The sequence below is a fragment of the Malus sylvestris genome, chromosome 8 (assembly GCF_916048215.2).
Source record: "Malus sylvestris chromosome 8, drMalSylv7.2, whole genome shotgun sequence".
Lineage (NCBI taxonomy): Eukaryota > Viridiplantae > Streptophyta > Magnoliopsida > Rosales > Rosaceae > Malus > Malus sylvestris.
Genome location: NC_062267.1, coordinates 3,536,168 through 3,558,118, shown reverse-complemented (window position 1 = coordinate 3,558,118; position 21,951 = coordinate 3,536,168). Strand labels below are relative to the sequence as shown.

The 21,951-nt window shown below is 40.1% G+C and overlaps 1 pseudogene; it reads left to right on the top strand.

The window, feature by feature from the left end:
• The first annotated feature begins 3,167 nt into the window (after positions 1 to 3,167).
• LOC126632530 (glutamate receptor 2.8-like) lies at positions 3,168 to 15,749 on the top strand (annotated as a pseudogene).
• Positions 15,750 to 21,951: the final 6,202 nt, after the last annotated feature.

Here is a 21,951-nt window from a genome sequence, read left to right as displayed (position 1 = left end):
GCCACTAGAGGACCATTTGATCCTGAATCCAGGGTTCGAAGAGGGGATTGATCTCATCAGTGAGTTGTCATTTAGCGTTGAGAAGAAATACAGAAATGCAGGAGGACACTGAGATGTTCCATCAACAAATGGAAGAAGGTTACGACTGCGTAGCAAAGGGATTAGGGGATTAACTGGGCCCTCCAAACGGGGTAATTGTGGCGGTCAAGTTTAAGAGGCAAAATGTGGAGACACTGCAAAGAGAGGGTGCAGCAGAATTTTCCAAACGGGGTCATTGTGGTGGTCGAGTTTAAGAAGCAAAAAGTGAGAGACACTGCAAAGAGAGGGTGCAGCAGAATTTGCCATGGTGAGGGGATAATTTGTCGTGATGCCAGGTGAGGATGATACCATGAAACAATATTGCTCGATGGTTTGAGTAGTCTTGTATTCAAGCATATCTAGGAAATTAAAATGAGAGTTCGGATGAAGAACAAACTCTTCAAAACCAAACAGACGATACAAAACAAAATTTACATTCGAAATTCAACAAACGTTGAACGAATTCACCAGCCCAAAAGATTAGTCTGCGGAAAAGGCTTAATTGAGGATATTCCATCAGTCTTGTGGCTGCTGTGGCATCTTGGCTGTGGCAGGAGATGCAGAATTCAAATGTGGTTTATCAACGAGCACAACAATATCGTGATCACAGTTTCTATAAAATCTGTTTTTATTTGCTTTGTTCAGCCACTGATCGAATGCATTCCTTTCGCAATAAAATTCTTAGTTGAAGAATTCCATTAATGCCTCTGAGTTGATCGATTCAAATTCCAAATATAAAGTCCACTGATATGTAGTTGTACACACTAGCTAGCTAACTGGGAAAAATACAAATTAAATTTCAACTTGACCAACATTCTTGTTTCTCTAGGTACGTACATCCAAACCCCTCATTATTCAATCGGTTCACATAAACTTGCTGAAAACCTAGCAATTTCAAGTTGTTCATATCCTTATTTCTCAAGTAATTGCTAGGTTTTCAGCAAGTTTATGTGAACCGATTGAATAATGAGGGGTTTGGTAAAGAAGTATGCTTGTACCATTATTCGTAACTTGCACGGAAAGGTACCAATAATAAAAAATATATATCATTCATACCAAACCATACAATGAACGGAAATGATCATTTGATTTAGTCAAAGCTAGACTTGGTGATAGAATATATGAAAAATGACAACACGTAATGTTTCAGACTGATTTCAGTCACCGAATCCGACTCCCATTGATGGGGAAAGTCAACTTTTATCCCTGCCAATATTTTCCTTGAAGAATCTAATATTCTTAGCTGTCAAACATGGACAACTTTGAGCGATATATAGGGGCTTGTAGCCAAGGCCGGCCTTGAGGGGGTGCGAGGAGTGCAACCGCACAGGGCCTCCGTTTTTTCGAGGCCCCTAAATTTAATATATAACCTTTGAAATATACTAGATATATACCATAAACGTGAGCATATTAAATAAAGCAGTCATAGCCGGTTTGGCAGGCGCTGCTTTTGCTATCTACCTGTGCACGAGTTCGAGTCCGTGCTTGCCTATATTTACAATTATTAAATACGAATGGATGCATTTATTTTTAATTATGAATTTAACCATTTATTTTTAATTAATAATATTTGAACGGTGATATGATAAGTATATATCCACCATACCATGCTTTTTCTATTAAAAAGTAAGGAGTTTCAAACCCAAAAACATAAGGGATGCATATAGATACACAAACCCAACACACCATGTTTCATTTTTATTTATTTTCTTGTGCGTTATATCAATTTATACACATAAAAAATAAAAAGTATAAAAGAAAATATAGCAACCAAAATTTTAGGCCATGTAAGGGCCCCGTTTGGATCCTGCACAGAGCCTCTAAAATCTCAGGACCGGCCCTGCTTGTAGCTAAGGTACTGTGTAAGAGTCCCCCTCCTCTAATGAAAAACATTGACAACTCGCAGTTGACTCACTGAACGAGTGACAGAAAACTTAAATATATCATTCGGGCATAGCATCATCACAATTTCTATATAATCTGTGTTTATGCGCTGTTTCCAGCCACTGATGAAATGCATTCTTTTCACAGTTAAGCTCTTAGTTAATTGAAGAATTCCATTAATGTTTCTTGGAGTCGATCAATCCAAATTCTATATATAAAGTCCACTATTATGTAGTTGCGCAGAAGTTAGATAAAATTACAAATTAAAATTCAGGTTGATCATTCGTCTTTGTTTCTCTAGGTAGCTGACTCCCAAGCCCCTCTCAATTTTGTATTAACAAAAACATTCTGTAGACCTAGCAATTTCACATGTGCTTTTTTTTTCCCTTTACTTCCAAGTTATTCATATCCTTGTTTCTCAAGTAATGCTATTGTAAAGAAGAATGCTTGTACCATTACTCATTAATTGTATGCATAGTTACAAAGAATTAAACATATATATCATATAAGACCATACAATTATCGCTTGAATTAGTCTAAGTTAGACCGACGATAGAAATAAGACAAATGATAAATCATAGCGTTCGTTTGGTGTCTAAAATTAGATTGGACTGTCCAAGTGGAAGGTAAAAAATGAATTACTCATAGAGGAAATTGATTCCTTTTAAACCCTCCAAAACGGTAAGATATCAACACCTTATAACTTTTCTTGTCTAATCCACAAATGAAAAATCTTGCACCTCTACCAGCAATTCTTTCTTCAATATAGCTTAACAGCCAATCAAATCCAATTCTAATCATCAAAGGAGCCAAAACTGTTCCACACTTCAAATTTTAGACACCGTGTCCCACCCCCATCTATTGGGAAATTCAAATTTTACATCTAATGAGCCAAACATTCACAACTTTAACAAGAGACTTTTAGCTTAGCTGATTTAAAAAATTCACCCATGCACTTGAAATCCTGTGTTCAAATTAATCTCTCTTTTGATACCACTTGTACTGAAAATGACTTGCCATTTGAATCATTGAATTGACAGCAGCAAAACTAAATACATATATAACATAAAATTTGTGGATTCTTCTTTTACTTCTATTTGTTATTCATAATTAATAATCTTTACCTTCTATCAAGTTCTACATAAACAAGATTCGGTTGTTACTTGATTCCATCAATTGCATATTAAGCTTGAAGAATGTCAAACATGACCATCAATGCTAGCTGCAACCCCATTTTCTCTCTCTTATTGTTCTTATTGCTTACGACTACTTTCCTGGCCACAGCAAAACGCACTAAGACTATCCCAGTTAATGTGGGTATGGTCGTTAATGTTGTGTTAGGATAGCACCAAACCAATTGGAACCAACTCAAGCTAACCCACAGGAAATATATCAAATGGAATGCAAGAACAAAATATAAAAGACACCAAGATTTTAACGAGGTTCCTCAACAGTCAGTGTAACTGGAGTACGTCCTCGGAGCAGTAGGAGCTCACCCAATAATCCACTATCAACCAAATGGGAGTTTACAAAGTGTTGGCAAACTCACAACCCAAAAACCCCAATACAACCAATAGCTCTCACATACCAAAGAAACAAATAAAGAAAGAAATATTGTTAATAATTTCTTCTCTATACAAAGCTCAAAGCTATTACAACAACTACCTTGGTGGATGATTACTAACCAAAGAGAGGAGCACTTTCTTCTTCTCTTCAAAGAGGGGTTGCTGCACTTCTAATTTTTCTTCTCTGCTGCTACCTTTATTTTTCTGCTACTCTTCCCAAATGGCAGCTGCTGCCCTAATTAAAACCTAGCCACTATCCCGTGGCTTTCACAAAGGGCCAAATAAAAAGGATTTTAGACAAGGTGTCCTTTTCTTTTCCCCAAAACAAGGAAGGGACACAATGATGTTGTCCACCTTTTCTTTTCTTTTATTTAATCAAAAAGTATTTGCAAGTTGGTCACTAATTTTGGCCACTATCCAACAATATCCACCTTGGCCAAATTCTAAAAACATCATGATAAGCCAACCAACACAATCAACAATAAAAATCACTCCCAAACACTAGCAAGAGAACAACTCATGTCGAGTCAAATGCTCCAAAACTCATACTGCTTAACGCCTTCTTTATATAGGCAAAATGTGAGCCAAGTTCAAACAGTGAACAAACTTGGCTACACCAACAACCTTAGTCAACATATCAGCAGGGTTATCTTTAGTTGGAATCTTCTGGAGAATGATCTCTCCTTCACCAACGACTTCGCGCACAAAGTGATAATGCACATCTATGTGCTTGGTCCTCGCATGATGAACCTGATACTTAGCCAAATAAATGGCACTCTGACTATCACAATGTACCTCCACCTGTGTCTGATCAACCCCCAAATCTCTAATTAGCCCATGTATCCAAATGGCCTCTTTTATAGCTTCAGCAACTACCATATATTTAGCCTCTGTAGTAGACAAGGCAACAGACGACTGCAAAATGGACCTTCAACAAACTGGCCCTTTAGCCATAGTAAACACATAGCATGTAGTAGACTTTCCTCCATCCAGATCACCTGCATAATCTGAATCAACATAACCAACTGCAAAATGACCAATACCAGAGTCATCTCTCTCAAAGCATAAACCAACGTCTCGAGTACCATAGAGATACCTCAATATCCACTTAGCTGATTGCCAATGCTCTTTCCCGACTCACCATGCCAACTGCATAAGCAATATCCAGTCTAGAGCATACCATTGCATACATCAAACTACCAACCAAATTTGCATATGGTATATTTTTCATTTGCAGCTTCTCTTTATCATTTTTAGGACATTGTAGAGAACTCAATTTAAAATGAGAAGCCAAAGGGGTACTAACCGGTTTGGTTGAATCATGAACTCCAAACTTCCGAATCAACTTCTCAAGGTATTGTTTTTTATTCAAACTGACCAAACCCTTCTCTCTATCTCTAGTGATCTCCATGCCAAGGATCTTCTTCGCTTCACCAAGATCCTTCATCTCAAACTCATTCTTCATTTGCTTCTTCAATTTCTCAATCTCTTCGACATTCTTTAAGGCAATCAACATATCATCAACATATATCAACAAATAAATGAAAGATCCATCTTACAACTTCTTGAAGTACACACAATGATCATATTGACTTCTAGAATAATTTTGGCCTCTCATAAATTTATCAAACCTCAAATACCATTGTCTTGGAGATTGCTTTAAGCCATAAAGTGATTTCTTCAACTTGCAAAACAAATTCTCCTTCCCTTTCACTGTATACTCATCTGGTTGACACATATAGATCTCTTCATTAAAATCACCATGTAGGAAAGTCATCTTCACATCAAGTTGCACAAGCTCAAGATCATACTGTGCAACAAGAGCTAACATAATGCGAATTGAGAAGTGTTTCACAACCGGAGAAAAGATTTCATTGTAGTCAATGCCCTCTTTTTGTGCATACCCTTTAGCAACTAATCTTGCTTTGAATCTCACATTGATTTTCTCATCAGCATCTTCCTTCTTGGCATACACCCATTTGCAACCGATAGCTTTCTTGCCCTTAGGCAATTTAGCTAACTCCCAAGTCTTGTTCTTCAAGAGAGAATTCATCTCATCACCCATGGCATTGCACCACTTCTCCTTCTCACTTTCAATGGCTTTCTCGAAATTGGATGAAATATCATCAATGATAACAGGAAGAGCAAAAGCAACATAGTCACTATACCGAGCTGGCTTGGTAATTTGTCTCTTTCCTCGGTTCTTGGCAATAGACTCTTGAGGTGAAACTTGCTCTTCAACTTAAATAGAATCTTCAAGTTCAACTTCTTCAACATCTTCATGGTCTCCAACTTCTTCACTTGTAGTGGCTTCGACATCAGCGGAAATAGGATTTGAAGTACCAGAGGCAACTTTCTCAAGCTCCACATGTTGGACATCTTTCACATTCTTCTCAGAGTCTTTGTACATACTTTCTCCATCAAATGTCATATTTCTACTGATTACAAGTTTCTTCATCTCTGGGCACCACAATCGGTAACCTTTGACACCACTACTAAAACCAAGAAAGATAGCCTTTTTGGCTCTAGGATCAAATTTATTTTCAGTCACATGAAAATAAGTAGGTGAACCAAAAATACGAATATAGTCATAATCAGAATAAGGTTTTCCAGTCCATACCTCCATTGGTGTCTTACCCTGAACAGCAGTTGAGGGTAACCGGTTGATGATGTGACATGCATAATTAACTGCCTCTGCCCAAAATGACTTGCTTAAACCCAACTGAGACAACATACATCTAACCTTCTCAAGCAAGGTTCGATTCAATCTTTCTGCAACTCCATTTTGCTGTGGAGTTCCCCAAACACTGAAATGCCTCACAATCCCTTCCTCTTTGCAAACTTTAAAGAAAGGGTCGGATGTGTATTCACCACCATTATCCGATCTCAAAATCTTAATCTTTTTCCCAGTCTGGTTCTCAACCATTTTCTTCCAACTCAAGAAAATGCTTAATACCTTACTCTTGTGCTTCACAGTGTAGACCCAAGACCTTCTTGAATAATCATCAATGAAGGTCACGAACCAATGTCTACCACTAAAAAAGGGAGTCTTTGCAGGACCCCAAACATCCGAATGCACATAATCAAGAATGCTCTTCGTCTGATGTACTGCAGTACTAAACTTCACTCTAGTTTGCTTCCTCAAGACACAATGCTCGCAGAAATCAAGTTTACAAGTCATGGCACCTTTTAGAATACCTTTTTTCACAAGCCCTTGTAGAGCTTTCTCACCGGCATGGCCTAATCTCATATGCCACAGTCTAGTAGTATTTGAATCAGATGTGCCCATATTTTTTGAGACTACAGACACTTCACCTGTCACAGTGCTTCCTTGCAATAGATACAAATGACCACATCGAGGAGCTTTCATCACAACAAGTGCACCATAAGTAACTTTCAATGTCTACCCATCTGAATGAAACTTGAAGCCCTTGGATTCTAAAGTGCCCAAAGAAATAAGATTTTTCTTCAAATTCGATACATAACGAACACCTGTCAACTCTTTAACCATGCCATCATGCAACTTCAAATGAACTGTACCAATCCCTTTTGTTGTACAAGGATTGTCATCTCCCATGAAAACAACACCACCATCAAACTCTTTCAAGCTTGAAAACCAATCCTTATGAGGAGTCATATGATGAGTACAACCCGTATCCAACACCCACTTAGTAGCACAATCAAATGATGAGGAAGTGGTTAAAACAAAATCAGAAAAATCTATTTCAACCTCAACAACATTAGCTTCAGAACTTTCTTTGCCTTTGGTCTTCAACCTAGGACAATCTTTCTTCAAATGGCCCTTATTATGACAAAATGCACATTCATCCATTTCCAAGGTTTTCTACCTTTAGAGTTTCCTCTAGGTCGAGAGTGTGATTTTTTCCTACTAGAAGATGATCGCCTCTCCGATGATCTACCTCTAACAAATAAAGCTTCAGAGGTACTATTATGATTTTTATCTCTATGTCTCATTTCATAATTCATCAAGGCATTTGACACATCTTCAAATTTCACAGTTTCTTTACCATGCATAATAGTGGTAGCAAAATGTTCATAAGAATCCGGCAAGGAATTCAACAATATTAAGGTTTTATCTTCATCCTTAATATCCTCATCTAAATTTAACAAGTCGGCAATCAACTTATTAAAAGCATCAAGGTGTCTAATCATTTTTGTACCTTCTTTGTATTGGAAGCGGTAGAGCTTTTTCTTCAAGTGTAGCCGGTTCTCTGCACTCTTCGTCATATACTTGTTTTCCAATTTTTTCCACAACACACTTGCTACTGTCTCCCACATCACAAAATACTTCTGAGTTTTTGCAAGGCACAACCGAATTGAAGAGCAAGCCCACAAATTTAATTTCCCCCATTCCGGCTTCGACATAGCTTCCGGCTTCTCTCCGAAAGCAGCAAGTAGATCTTGTTGAGCCAACACATCTTTGACCTCACATTGCCACATCCCGAAGTTGTTTGTGCCATCAAATTTTTCCACTTTGAACTTTGCATTTTGCACCGTAGTTCTTGCAAACCCGGAGTTGCTTCCAAAAGGATTCTCATCTTGTCCGTCTGACATCTTTGGCAACTAGACAGTACCCAAGAGCAACCAGTGCTCTGATACCAATTGTTGTGCTAGGATAGCACCAAACCAATTGGAACCAACTCAAGCTAACCCACAGGAAATATATCAAATGGAATGCAAGATCAAAATATAAAAGACACCAAGATTTTAACGAGGTTCCTCAACAGTCAGTGTAACTGGAGTATGTCCTCGGAGCAGTAGGAGCTCACCCAATAATCCACTCTCAACCAAATGGGAGTTTACAAAGTGTTGGCAAGCTCACAACCCAAAAACCCCAATACAACCAATAGCTCTCACACACCAAAGAAACAAATAGAGAAAGAAATATTGTGAATAATTTCTTCTCTATACAAAGCTCAAAGCTATTACAACAACAACTACCTTGGTGGATGATTACTAACCAAATAGATGAGCACTTTCTTCTTCTCTTCAAAGAGGGGCTGCTGCACTTCTAATTTGTCTTCTCTGCTGCTGCCTTTATTTTTCTGCTACTCTTCCCAAATGGCAGCTGCTGTCCTAATTAAAACCTAGCCACTATCCTGTGGCTTTCACAAAGGGCCAAATAAAAAGGACTTTAGACAATGTGCCTTTTTCTTTTCTCCAAAACAAGGAAGGGTTGTCCACCTTTTCTTTTCTTTTATTTAATCAAAAAGTATTTGCAAGTTGGCCACTAATTTTGGCTACTATCCAACAGTTAACTCTGATACCAAATCTGGAAGATGCCACTGAGCTGCATTAGCATGGCCGTCTCTGACTTCTAGGCCTCTCAATCTGCCCACAAGACAAGGCTTGTTTTGCACAAAAGGAAATCGCCTTTCGATGTTGTTGTCACAGCTTCTGCTGGTAATTTTCATCTTGTCTTTTTTCTTGTGAGTTGGTATTCTTGTTCTGTATCATATTTTGTTCCACTAATCAAATCTTCTTATCTTCTTCGGCTGTCAATGATTAGAAACTTAGAATCCTGTTGGATTGAATTTCATTTTCTTAGAAATCTGATTTATTAATTTTTTCAATAGTACTTATTTATCCGAACTTTTGGATACCAATTGATGTGATATTTTCTTTTTTGTTGTGTACTTGTGAATTCAAGCATAAACAAATTAAATATTGTTACGTCAGTTGGTATATGAAAAGTCCGCATAACAATTAAGTTGGTGATTTACTTTTTTGTATACTGACTCTGATAGAGCTCTTAAAGTTCGAAACTACATCATATTTTAATTCAATTCTCCATTGTCATTTTCATTTTCAAATTAACAGCTTTAGACCTTATAAAGAATGCTAGAGTGCAAGCCATCATAGGACCTGAATCATCAAGGCAGACCAACTTCGTAATCAGCCTTGGAGACAAAGCCCAAGTACCCATAATTTCATATTCAGCAACAAGTCCAACTCTTACTTCAATTCGGAGTGAATATTTTTTCAGAGCAACACTAAATGACTCATCCCAAGTGAAAGAAGTGCCATCATTAAAACTTTTGGTCGGAGAGAAGTAGTGCCCATCTATGTTGACAGCGAACTGCAACCATCATTAAAACTTGTCCAAGCATTACTAGCTACAAGTTTCAAAGGCCTTTTAGGAGATTTCAGTCTTCTTAACGGCGAACTGCAACCATCAACTTTTCAGATAGTTCATGTCTTTGGAAATGGGGAAATTTTGGTTGGATATTGGACACCTCAAAATGGACTTCAGAGAAATTTCAATTCCACAAAGAAAAGCAAATATCCTACACCTAATGTTGTTGGTCTCCGATCAATTATATGGCCTGGAGACACCACATCTGCTCCAAAGGGTTGGCAGATTCCTACAAGTGAACAGAAACGGCTGAAAATTATAGTCCCGGGAAACACAGCGTTTTCTGAATTTTTAATTGTGACACAATACCCTAGGACTAAGAAAACCACTATCAATGGTGGATACTGCATAGACGTCTTTGAAGCTGTAATAAAAGTGTTACCATATGATGTACCTTACGATCTTCATCCCTATGCAACGTCTAATGGTGAGGCTGCTGGCAGTTATGATGACTTGGTCGATCAAGTATATCTTGGGGTAAGACATATTCTAAACAAAATCACATTTCTTTACTAACAGTGGCATTTTTTATTGATAGAACTATGACACTGTTGGGGAAAAATTTTGGAGTACACAACTCTAACACAAGTGTTGGAGAGACAACATAAGTAAACAAATTACTTGTATTACACTCACAAAGTATTACAACACAAACTCTTAAGGACACACTTGAGAAGCTATGACACTCACTCACTTTCTAGAGACAAACTCTAGACCACTCACACTCCTCACAAGTTATTCTTGCTTCTCACTCTCACTTGGTTGCCTTCTTCTTCTTGGCTACAAACTTACAACACCACACCCATATTTGTAGGGCATGTTTGCCGACTTATACATTCACTAGAATTTTCTAGTGCATTGATCATGCACACTTTTCCATCTCTTTTGCTAAACCGACTTACCTAGTCGGTGAGATTGAGTTCTTCCAATTTCAGCCAATATGTTTCTAGATTCTACCACAAACAAAAACATTTTATATTTTCTTAAGCATAAGGCGGTGGACTTGACTATACCACCAATTGTTGCACTTTGCTAGAGTTTTCTAGCATATCACTTCACCGACAATAGCTTGCTAGAATTGTCTATCATATTCAAGCATGCACCAGCCACCTTAATATTACTTGCTAGAATCTTCTAGAATCCAAACACCAATTGGGCTGGTGTTGATCTTCAACACTCCCCCTCAACACCAGCTCATTCTTTCCTCCATGCCGAATTGACGATGAAGCTTTTTCTTGCACACCCATTTGCATGATATGGGTTTCACATCTCTTTGCTTTGGTGCTAGATTCCAAGCTTGATTTAGCTCCGCTGCAGTGACCTCTTCTCCCAACTTTGAACCACTCAAGTTCAGCTGCTTCTTCTTCTATGGCTGCGTTGACATATTTAGGATTTTGCTTCCGGATTCTTGTTGACCTCCTTAGTTGTGATTGTGGAGTTGATACTTCCACTTCACTAGGTCTATCTTCTTCTGGTTGTTGATATACGTCAGCTTGCCAAGGATTTTGGGGCACTACTTGCTCAACACCATCACCATCAAGTGAATCTTCAGACTCATCTGGTCTCGACTGGATTCGAACAATTTGCTCCCCCATCTTCTGTTGCAGCTTATCTTCAATCTCTCTCGAATCAGGCAATGCCTATTTTTCTGAAGACCACCAAGAAGATGTTTCATCAAACACCACATCTCATGATGTGTAACACCTTCCAGTCGTAGGATCACAACATTTCCACCCTTTTCTTTGGCTGTCGTATCCCACAAAGATACATCGAACTACCTTCTTGTCAAACTTGCTACGTAGGTGACTTGGAACAAATACGTAGCACACACAGCCAAATACTCGAAAGTAACTAACTGTAGGTTTCATATCCCACAGTTTTTCAAAGGGTGAGACAAATTCTAACCTTGGTTGAAGAAGCCTGTTGATCACATGACTTGCAGTTTTCATAGCTTCGGCCCAAAACCTTCCTGGTACATTCTTGGCATGGAGCATACTTCGACATATTTCTACAAGATACCAGTTCTTTCTTTCTGCTACGCCATTCTATTGTGGCGTGTTGGCACAAGTGAACTGGTGACGTATTCTACATTCTCGTAGATACTGGGAAAACTCATTCGAGGTATATTCTCCTCCATTATTCGTGCGTATGCAACAGATCTTCTTTCCCACTTCTCCTTCAATTGTCTCCTTAAACTCTTTAAATTTTGAAAATGTTTCAGATTTTTCTTTCATAAAGAAAACCCACACATACCTGGAGAAGTCACCAATGAACGTCACCTTGTATTGCATCCCACTTATCGATGGTTGCTTGACAGGCCCGAACACATCGGAATGAACCAACTCCAACGGCTCTTTCGCTTTAAACTTCGACTCTTCGTATGGTAGTTGATGTACTTTACCATACTGGCATCCTGCACAAACTGTGTCTGTTCTCACGTTAAGTTGAGGTAGCCCTTTAAGCATTGACTTCTTCATCATCACATTTATCTTGTGATAGCTAACGTGACCCAATCTCATGTGCCATAAATCTTTTGTCTCGTTCTTCCTTATCTTGTCTACGTATGCAGTTTCTGCTGACATTACATAGACTAACTGCAGTCGCCGTCCCTCCATTGTTGGCGTCCCTAAGATCTTGAGGTGTCGATACACCTTCACATCTCGTGGACCAAACAAGACATAATTTCCCAATGACGTCAGATGCAGCACTGAAAGCAGATTTTTCTTCATACCTGGAACATGGTAGACATCTTGAAGCGGCACATGGTTAGTGTTGTATCGGGGCTCAATTACTGTCTTACCGATGTGAGCAATCGGTAGCCTTGAGTCGTTAGCCGTCACCATTATGCCGCATCCTTTGTACTTAGTCAGACTTTGTAACTTTTTCTCATCACCTGTCATATGGTTTGAGCAGCCTGAATCCACGATCCAATCATTCTGGTAGTCAATCGACTCCAGACTTGCTGCTGTGAGAGCTGACTCTTGCTTCTCCATAGCAACGGATGCTCCAGCGTCCCATTCTTCCTCCAGGGCTAGAGACGCAATGATGTCCCAATCATCTTCATTTTTCTTCTTTGAGTTGGCGACGTTACTTTCTGCAAGCCTTTTAAACCAGCACCCATTCGCCATGTGACCCTTCTTACCACAATTGTAACACTTGCCCTCAAACCTTTTATTATTCTGGGATTGACCATGGTTGCCGTGAAACTTCGGAGCTCCCCCTAGTCAAGAACTCCCTCCTCATTGATGACCTTTTTCCTTGTCACCATTTCTTTTAGATCCACCACCAACATGTTGCTTAAAGTTGCCTTTACTTTTGGTGTAGAGTGCTTCCTCCTCACCTCTTAACGAGACCCCTCCCATTTGCTTTGTCAAAGCTTCTTGATCGGCAAGCAAATTGTCAAACTCAACAGATGAGGGTTGGGTCGTCCATCCTTGTACAGCGGCAACGAAGCCTCGATATTCGGGTCTCAATCCATGGATAATTATTCTTTTTATCCTGGATTCTACAATGGCAGCACTGGGATCTAATTTAGAAATTTCACGGCAAATAGACTTTACCTTGTGGAAATACTGGGCAATCGTCATGTCCCTTTGGGCCACCGATAACAACTCGTTCTCAAGAAGCTGCAATCTTGTATCATTCATTTTTTAAAAGAGTGTGGCGAAGGTGTCCCACGATTCTTTTGGTGTCTTGGCCTTCCGTATGTGCTCCAATATGTCATCTTCAACTGTGGTTTTTAAGGCAAACATGGCCTTACCTGCCTTGATCTTCCACTTCTTAAAAATGTCGTTGGTGTCTTCTTCCGGTTGTGTAACTTCATGACCACCGACAACATCCCAAAGATCTTGGACTTGTAGGTAAGACTTCATACACGTCGCCCATGTGTTGTAATTTTTGTTGTTTAACTTCTTGATTCCTCCAACAACTTGAAGATCTCCCATCGTGTCGGTAGAACTTTGATAAGCCGAACAAGATTAACGAATAATCTTGCGAAGTACTAAACTTCTCATGATTCTCAAAAACTTCACTAGAGACGGTCCCCGATCGTAACGCTCTGATACCAATTGTTGAGAAAAAAACTTAGAGTACACAACTCTAACACAAGTGTTGGAGAGACAACACAAGTAAACAAATTATTTGTATTACACTCACAAAGTATTACAACACAAACTCTTAAGGACACACTTGAGAAGCTATGACACTCACTCACTTTCTAGAGACAAACTCTAGACCACTCACACTCCTCACAAGATTATTCTTGCTTCTCACTCTCACTTGGTTGCCTTCTTCTTCTTGGCTACAAACTTACAACACCACACCCATATTTATAAGGCATGTTTGCCGACTTATACATTCACTAGAATTTTCTAGTGCATTGATCATGCACACTTTTCCATCTCTTTTGCTAAACCGACTTACCTAGTCGGTGAGATTGAGTTCTTCCAATTTCAGCCAACACGTTTCTAGATTCTTCCACAAACAAAAGCATTTTATATTTTCTTAAGCATAAGGCGGTGGACTTGAATATACCACCAATTGCTGCACTTTGCTAGAGTTTTCTAGCATATCACTTCACTGACAATAGCTTGCTAGAATTGTCTAGCATATTCAAGCATGCACCGGCCACCTTAATATTACTTGCTAGAATCTTCTAGAATCCAAACACCAATTGGGCTGGTGTTGATCTTCAAGAGATGCTGCAGTAGGATCTATAACCATCAAAGGAAACATGTCCTTATATGTTGATTTTACATTGCCATTCACAGAATCTGGGGTGTCCATGATTGTGCCAATCATAGATAACAACAGTAAGAATGCATGGGTGTTCTTGAAGCCCTTGACATGGGACCTTTGGATAACAAGCGCTTGTTCTTTTGTATTCATTGGTTTTGTTGTCGGGTCCTTGAGCATCGGATTAATGAAGACTTTTGTGGCCCTCGCAATCACCAAATTGGCACAATCTTTTGGTACTCCTTCTCAACCATGGTTTTTGCACACCGTAAGTTCTTGGTAGTGGTGGTACTCTATATCTTAGTGCAAAGCTAACCGAAACAATTTTTTTTCTCTTCAGAGTAGCTCAACATTTTCCATGCCTTCCATTATAAATATGCCTGAAAAAGTAAATCCCAAATTGTACAGTGTGTTGTTTTATACTTATAATGCCACAATGTACTACTAACTATATTGTTCGTTCCTTTTGCACCAGGGGAGCGATTAGTGAGCAACTTGGCTAGATTAGTGGTGATCATATGGTGCTTTGTTGTCCTCATTGTGGTTCAAAGTTACACTGCAAGTTTAACATCTCTTTTAACAGTTCAACAACTCCAACCAACTGTTACTGATGTAAACTTCCTCTTAAACAATGGCACAATGTTGGCTATCAAACAGGTTCTTTTGTTTACAAGATTTTGAGAGAGATGGGATTTCGGGATGAAAATCTTAAGACTTATAACTCCGCAGAAGAGTTAAACCAGCTTTTTCGCAATGGTAGCAGAAATAATGGTATTTCTGCAGCTTTCAATGAACAACCCTACATGAAAGTTTTTCATGCAACATACTGCTCAAAATATATTTCAATGGACCCAACATTTAAAGCCGATGGTTTTGCCTTTGTAAGTTAACCTGCTTATCTCTGGATTTTGTCTCTATGATGTTCTCCCATATATATATATATATATTCAAACATTTTTTTCCTTTGATTTTGTAATTTGCAGGTGTTACCAAAAGGTTCACCTCTTAGTCGTGATGTTTCGAGGGCAATCTTAAATGTGACCGAGGGAGACCAGATGAAAGTGATTGAGCGCAAGTGGTTCAAGAAACAAGCAAGTTGTGCAGACCCCAACAGTCTGATATCTTCCAATAGTCTCAGCCTTGAAAGCTTTTGGGGCCTCTTTCTCATTTCTGTCGGTGTTTCAATAGTGGCTCTGCTCATATTTGCTGCCATGTTATTGTCTGGAGAACTCGAGGATATCTCGGTGCAACTAAACCAGCTTGGTCCAGAAGCCTCATTGTGGAGTAGAATTCGAGTCATATTAGGAAAATACGACGAATGGGACTCTTAGCGTCTACTTTTCGTAATAATGGACTGGAACGTCCAGTAATCAATCATGCATGATCCTGTGATTCAATCAGCGATTTGAAGATTCGGATCCTAGGTATTAATTTTGCACCTTCTTTAAGAAGAGAGAATAACATGTGATCACCTACAAGAGTGGGTCGTCAAAAACACAAATAGATTTTCTTCTAATGAGGAAAGGGGATCGTATAACTTGTAAGGATTGCAAAGTTATACCGGGAGAGAGCTTGGCTAATCAACATTGCTTGTTGGTGATGGATGTACATATCAAAAGAGTGAGAAAAAAGAACAAGACTTGGAAGTGCCCAAGGACTAGATGGTGGAATCTAAAAGGAGAAAAACAAGCCATTTTCAAAGAGAAAGTAATCACCCAGTGTGGGTGGGATAGAGAGGGGGAAGCTAGCCAAAGGTGGGATTCTATGGCTAGTTGTATCCGAAAAGTAGCAAAAGAGGTATTAGGAGAGTCCAAGGGTTTTGCTCCACACCAAAAGGAATTTTGGTGGTGGAATGAGGAGGTACAAACAAAGGTGAAGGCTAAGAAGGAATGTTGTAAAGCCTTATACAAGGACAGGACCGATGAAAATGGTGAAAGGTATAGAAGAGCGAAGCAAGAGGCGAAGAAAGCTGTGAGAGAAGCTAAGTTAGCGGCTTATGACGACATGTATAAGCGACTAAATACCAAAGAAGGAGAGTTGGATATCTATAAACTAGCTAGAGCAAGGGAAAAGAAGACAAGGGACCTAAACCAAGTGAGGTGCATCAAGGATGAGGATGGAAGGGTTCTTGCTAGAGAGAACGCGGTCAAAGACAGATGGAGAGGTTATTTTCATAATCTTTTCAATGAAGGACATGAAATGAGTACTTCTTTAGGGGAGTTGAGTAACTCAGAAGAGTGTAGAAACTACTCCTTTTATCGTCGAATCAGTAAGGAAGAAGTGGTTGTAGCTTTGAAGAAGATGAAGCATAGAAAAGCAGTGGGCCCAGACGATATACCGATCGAAGTGTGGAAAGTCTTGGGAAAGATAGGTATAGCATGGCTCACTGACCTTTTCAATAGGATTTTGAAAACAAAGAAGATGCCAAATGAGTGGCGAAAGAGCACTTTGGTGCCTATCTACAAGAATAAGAGCGACGTACAAAATTGCATGAACTATAGGGGTATTAAGCTAATGAGTCATACAATGAAGCTCTGGGAGAGAGTCATTGAGCATAGGTTGAGGCAAGAGACACGGGTTTCGTACAACCAATTCGGGTTCATGCTAGGGCGCTCAACCATGGAGGCAATCTATCTCTTACGAAGATTGATGGAAAGATATAGAGATGGGAAAAAGGATTTACACATGGTCTTTATAGATTTGGAAAAAGCGTATGATAGGGTCTCAAGAGACATTCTTTGGAGGATTTTAGAGAAGAAAGGAGTACGAGTAGCATATATCCAAGCTATAAAGGATATGTATGAAGGAGCAAAGACTGCCGTAAGAACTTATGAAGGACAAACCGAAAGCTTCCCCATAACTGTAGGATTACATCAAGGCTCATCCTTAAGTCCTTACCTTTTTGCGTTGGTAATGGATGAGTTAACAGGACATATTCAAGATGATATTCCTTGGTGTATGCTTTTCGCAGACGATATAGTGTTGATAGATGAAACTCAGGAAGGGGTAAATGCGAACCTTAACCTTTGGAGAGAAGTGTTGGAATCTAAAGGTCTTCGCCTAAGCCGATCAAAGACAGAATATATGGAGTGCAAGTTCAGTGCAAATGGAGGCCAAAATGAGTTAGGGGTGAGGATCGGAGATCAGGAAATACCAAAGAGCGATCGTTTTCGCTACTTAGGATCTATCTTGCAAAAGAACGGAGAATTAGATGGAGATCTCAACCATAGAATACAAGCTGGATGGATGAAGTGGAAGAGTGCATCCGGCGTGTTGTGTGACCGCCGTATGCCATTGAAGCTCAAGGCAAAATTTTATAGGATGGCAATAAGGCCGGCGATGCTGTATGGCACAGAATGTTGGGCGGTGAAGCATCAACACGTACACAAAATGGGTGTAGCAGAGATGAGGATGCTTCGTTGGATGTGTGGGCACACGAGAAAGGATAAGATTAGGAATGAGGATATCCGAGGTAAAGTAGGAGTAGCCGAAATTGTAGGAAAATTGAGAGAAAATCGGTTACGGTGGTTTGGACATGTGCAAAGAAGGCCTACTGACGCTCCGGTTAGAAGATGCGACTACGGGATAGAGGTTCAGGGCCTAAAAGGTAGAGGAAGACCTAGGAAAACTTTGGAAGAGACTCTAAGAAAAGACTTAGAGTATTTGGATCTAACGGAGGACATGACACAGGACCGAGCACAATGGCGTTCTAAGATTCATATAGCCGACCCCACTCAGTAAAGAAGGCTTTGGTGTATTTAACACAATACGTTGGAAATGAAGCAAAGCTTATTTATTGATATCTCCGATAAGTTACAAATATGTACATATACATGAGTCAAAATAAACAAACAAGAGGGAGCTTTCACAAAGGTTGCTTAGGAGAAGTCTCAGCAGTCGGTAGAGCCCCAGAAAGAGAAGGCATCGGAGGGGGATCATTCGGAGCCTCAGTACTGGACAGAACCCTAGAAGGAGGAGGCATCAGAGGTTGATCATTTGGAGCTTCATTATGCGGTACAGCCCCAGAAGATGAAGGCAATAAATGCCTTTGGAACAAACCTACAAACCGCTGATGATCAAGTAAAACCTGACCATCAGATTCCTTCATCTGGTCAAGCTTCCTCTTCATGTTTGTAGCATAGTTATGTGCGAGCCGGTGCAACTGTTTATTCTCATGCTTGAGCCCTCTAATCTCCTGTTTAAGACTCATCACTTCAGCCGCCAATGATTCAACTTGGCGGGTTCGAGCAAATAGGCGTTGGGCCATATTAGACACAGAACCTGCACACTGAATACTCAGAGCCAGAGAATCCTTAACAGCCAATTCATCAGACCGTTTGGAAAGTAGTCTGTTATCTTTGGGAGTGAGAAGGTTCCTAGCCACCACCGCAGCGGTCATATCATTCTTCATCACGGAATCCCCAACGGTAAGAGGTAGGGGATAAGAAGGATGAGCGCCATATGTTGTCTGGAGAATGCGTGGCTGCCTCTTCAACAAGGTTCAAGTCAAAACGACGGTCAGAGGGGCTAGACATTTTCAAAGGTGTTAAAGAGAGAAGAGGTCGGACAAATCAAGATCTTAGAAGTGCAAGAAGGGAGCTTCTACTGGTGAAGATTCAAGTGTACTATGAAACTTAATGCCAGCTTCTATAAAAATATGCACTCGACGGAGCTTTAGAAATCGAAGAGGCGTCTGCCCAGAAATTGAAGAGGTGTTTGCTTTCTCAAAAGCTGGGCTGCTTAGATACCACGAGGGACGATCTCAGAAATCGAAGAGGCGTTTGCTTTCTCAAAAGCTGAGCTGCTTAAAGACCACGAAGACCGATCTCAGAATTGAAGAGGCTTGCTTTCTCAAAAACTGGGTTGCTCAGAGACCACGAGGGCCTATCTTAGAAATCGAAGAGGCACCTGCTTTTTTCAGCCTTGTCAGCACCTGTCACATGCACACTCAGCTTTGTTGAAATTACGGGCATTCTGTTGAAGATTTCTGGTGAAGTAGAAAGCACGTGAATCTTACTCTTCAATCATCCACTTTTCACACGCACCATCAGCTCAGGGGTACCACAGATAACTTTGCCAAAGATCTCTGACAAAGTTTAGACACGTGAAGCTTGCAGCTCCCACTACATCGATATGACCAAGAAGGGTAAAAGAATAGCAAAGAAACAACACTAACAAAGTTTAGACATATAAATTTTGAAGGTCTAGTTATCATATTATTACCCACAAGGGTAAAGGAACATCACTACTGCTGGATAATTGGAAAGTCCCTGTGTGTCAACCTCTGTGCTCCGTGGCAAGGTAGACTAGCAAACATGCCCTACCTTTACTCACATTCGAGAAAACACTCCCAACAAGATTGCTTGCTCCAAAATCGAAGAGCTACCGTTCTCCAAATCTCGAGAGCCAAGACTCCCAACATGATTAATTTCTCAAAAATCGAAGAGACACCGCTCTCCGAATCTCGAGAGCCAGACTCCCAGCATGATTGCTCTCTCAAAAATTGAAGAGGCACCGTTCTCCGAATCTCGAGAGCCAGATCCTCGACAGGATTGCTTGTTTGAAAACCGAAAAGGCACCGCTTTCTCAACTTCGAGAGCCAGATCTCCTTGGATAAAGCTTGTCTGTAATCTTCACACGCAACATTAGCTTTCTAGATACCACAGACCACTTTTTCAAAGTGCTCTGACACACGTGAAGCTGGCAGCTCCCACTACCGTGCTATGACCAAGCAGGGTAAATGAATAGCATTACTACTTGTTGTTAGGGAGACTCCTATATATGTCGACCTCCATCCTCAACGAACAGGCAGACCTGCAAAAATGCTCAACCCTTCCTCATATCTGAGACGGTACTCCCAACGAAACCTCTCGAAATACTCAGCCTTATTTCCCCCCGATAATACCTCTGCAAACAAGCTACACCAGAGCAATAATATCTCATATCATCAGGGTTAAAAGCAAGAGTATCACATATCATGCTTTTTCCCTGTCTTTTCCTTTGGCCTTGTTCTTACCAGCAAGACAAGGAGAAAGAGAGCAATGAGTCAGCACTTGGAATCAAGCTTCCAGTCAGGAACTGACTGCCTGGAACCCCTTACCTGATTACTTACCTGGCATTGCTCTCGAGTACTCATCTTCAACATTTTATGCTTCCAGAGAAGATACCACATCTGTCTGAGGAACCGATAGGGAAAGTGAGAATGATACAAGGAAGCATGTGGAGACAAGCGTAACAGAACGCGTGCCGATACATCCACTACTCTAAATTTAATGGACTTGTTTTGACCCTCAAATTCTTCAGTCAGCCTTATACTCTGGAGGAAACCAGAAAACCCTCCAGCCCAGTTCAAGAATAAGCCTGTGGAAAGTTACTTCTTCAAAAGCAAAAGTATCTCATATCATTTATTCTCCTTTTCTTCTCTTTATCCTTCATGCTGCCTGCAAGATAGGGAGAATGAGAACAATCAGCCGGAACTCGAAATCAAACTTCTGATCTGGGACTGATTGCTTGGAGCTCTGATTGCTTACCTTGTCTGTCACATCTTTCAGCAGATCCCTTAGCTCGGCGACTTGGGGGACTCCTACTACATGGTTTGTATCGCGCTTGACCAAGCCTGAAACTACAAGTAAGCTTCAAGTGAAATTGATACATTACCTTATGCATCTCCACCAGTTAAAGATACCACCCCTGGATGGAGGAAGAGTACTTCCAGAGAAGATGCCACATCTACCTATGAGACAGATAAGGCAAGTGAAGACGATACCACACTTCGGTACTTAGAAGTTTCGTGATTACGAGATCATTCTCCCACAATATTTCCTAATGTCATTTGTACTAAATCATTCATTTGTACTCACTAAAGGAGAGTTTGAACCTATGTACTTGTGTAAACCCTTCACAATTAATGAGAACTCATCTACTCCGTGGACGTAGCCAATATGGGTGAACCACGTACATCTTATGTTTACTTTCCTGTCTCTATCCTTTTACATACTTATCCACACTAATGACCAGAGCAATAACTTAATACTTTCTGTTGTACCAAAGTCCTCACTGATTTTGTGCATCAACAATCCTTAAGTCTTTACCCTTTTGCGTTGGTAATGGATGAGTTAACAGGACATATTCAAGATGATATTCCTTGGTGTATGCTTCTCGCAAATGATATAGTGTTGATAGATGAAACTCAAGAGGGGTAAATGCGAAGCTTAACCTTTGGAGAAGTGTTGGAATCTAAAGGTCTTCGCCTAAGCCGATCAAAGACATAATATATGGAGTGCAAGCTCAGTGCAAATGGAGGCCAAAATGAGTTAGGGGCGAGGATCGGAGATCAGGTAATACCAAAGAGCGACCATTTTCGCTACCTAGGATCTATCTTGCAAAAGAACGGAGAATTAGATGGAGACCTCAACCATAGAATACAAGCTGGATGGATGAAGTGGAAGAGTGCATCCGACGTGTTGTGTGACCGTCGTAGGCCACTGAAGTTCAAGGGAAAATTTTATAGGACGGCAATAAGGTCGACGATGA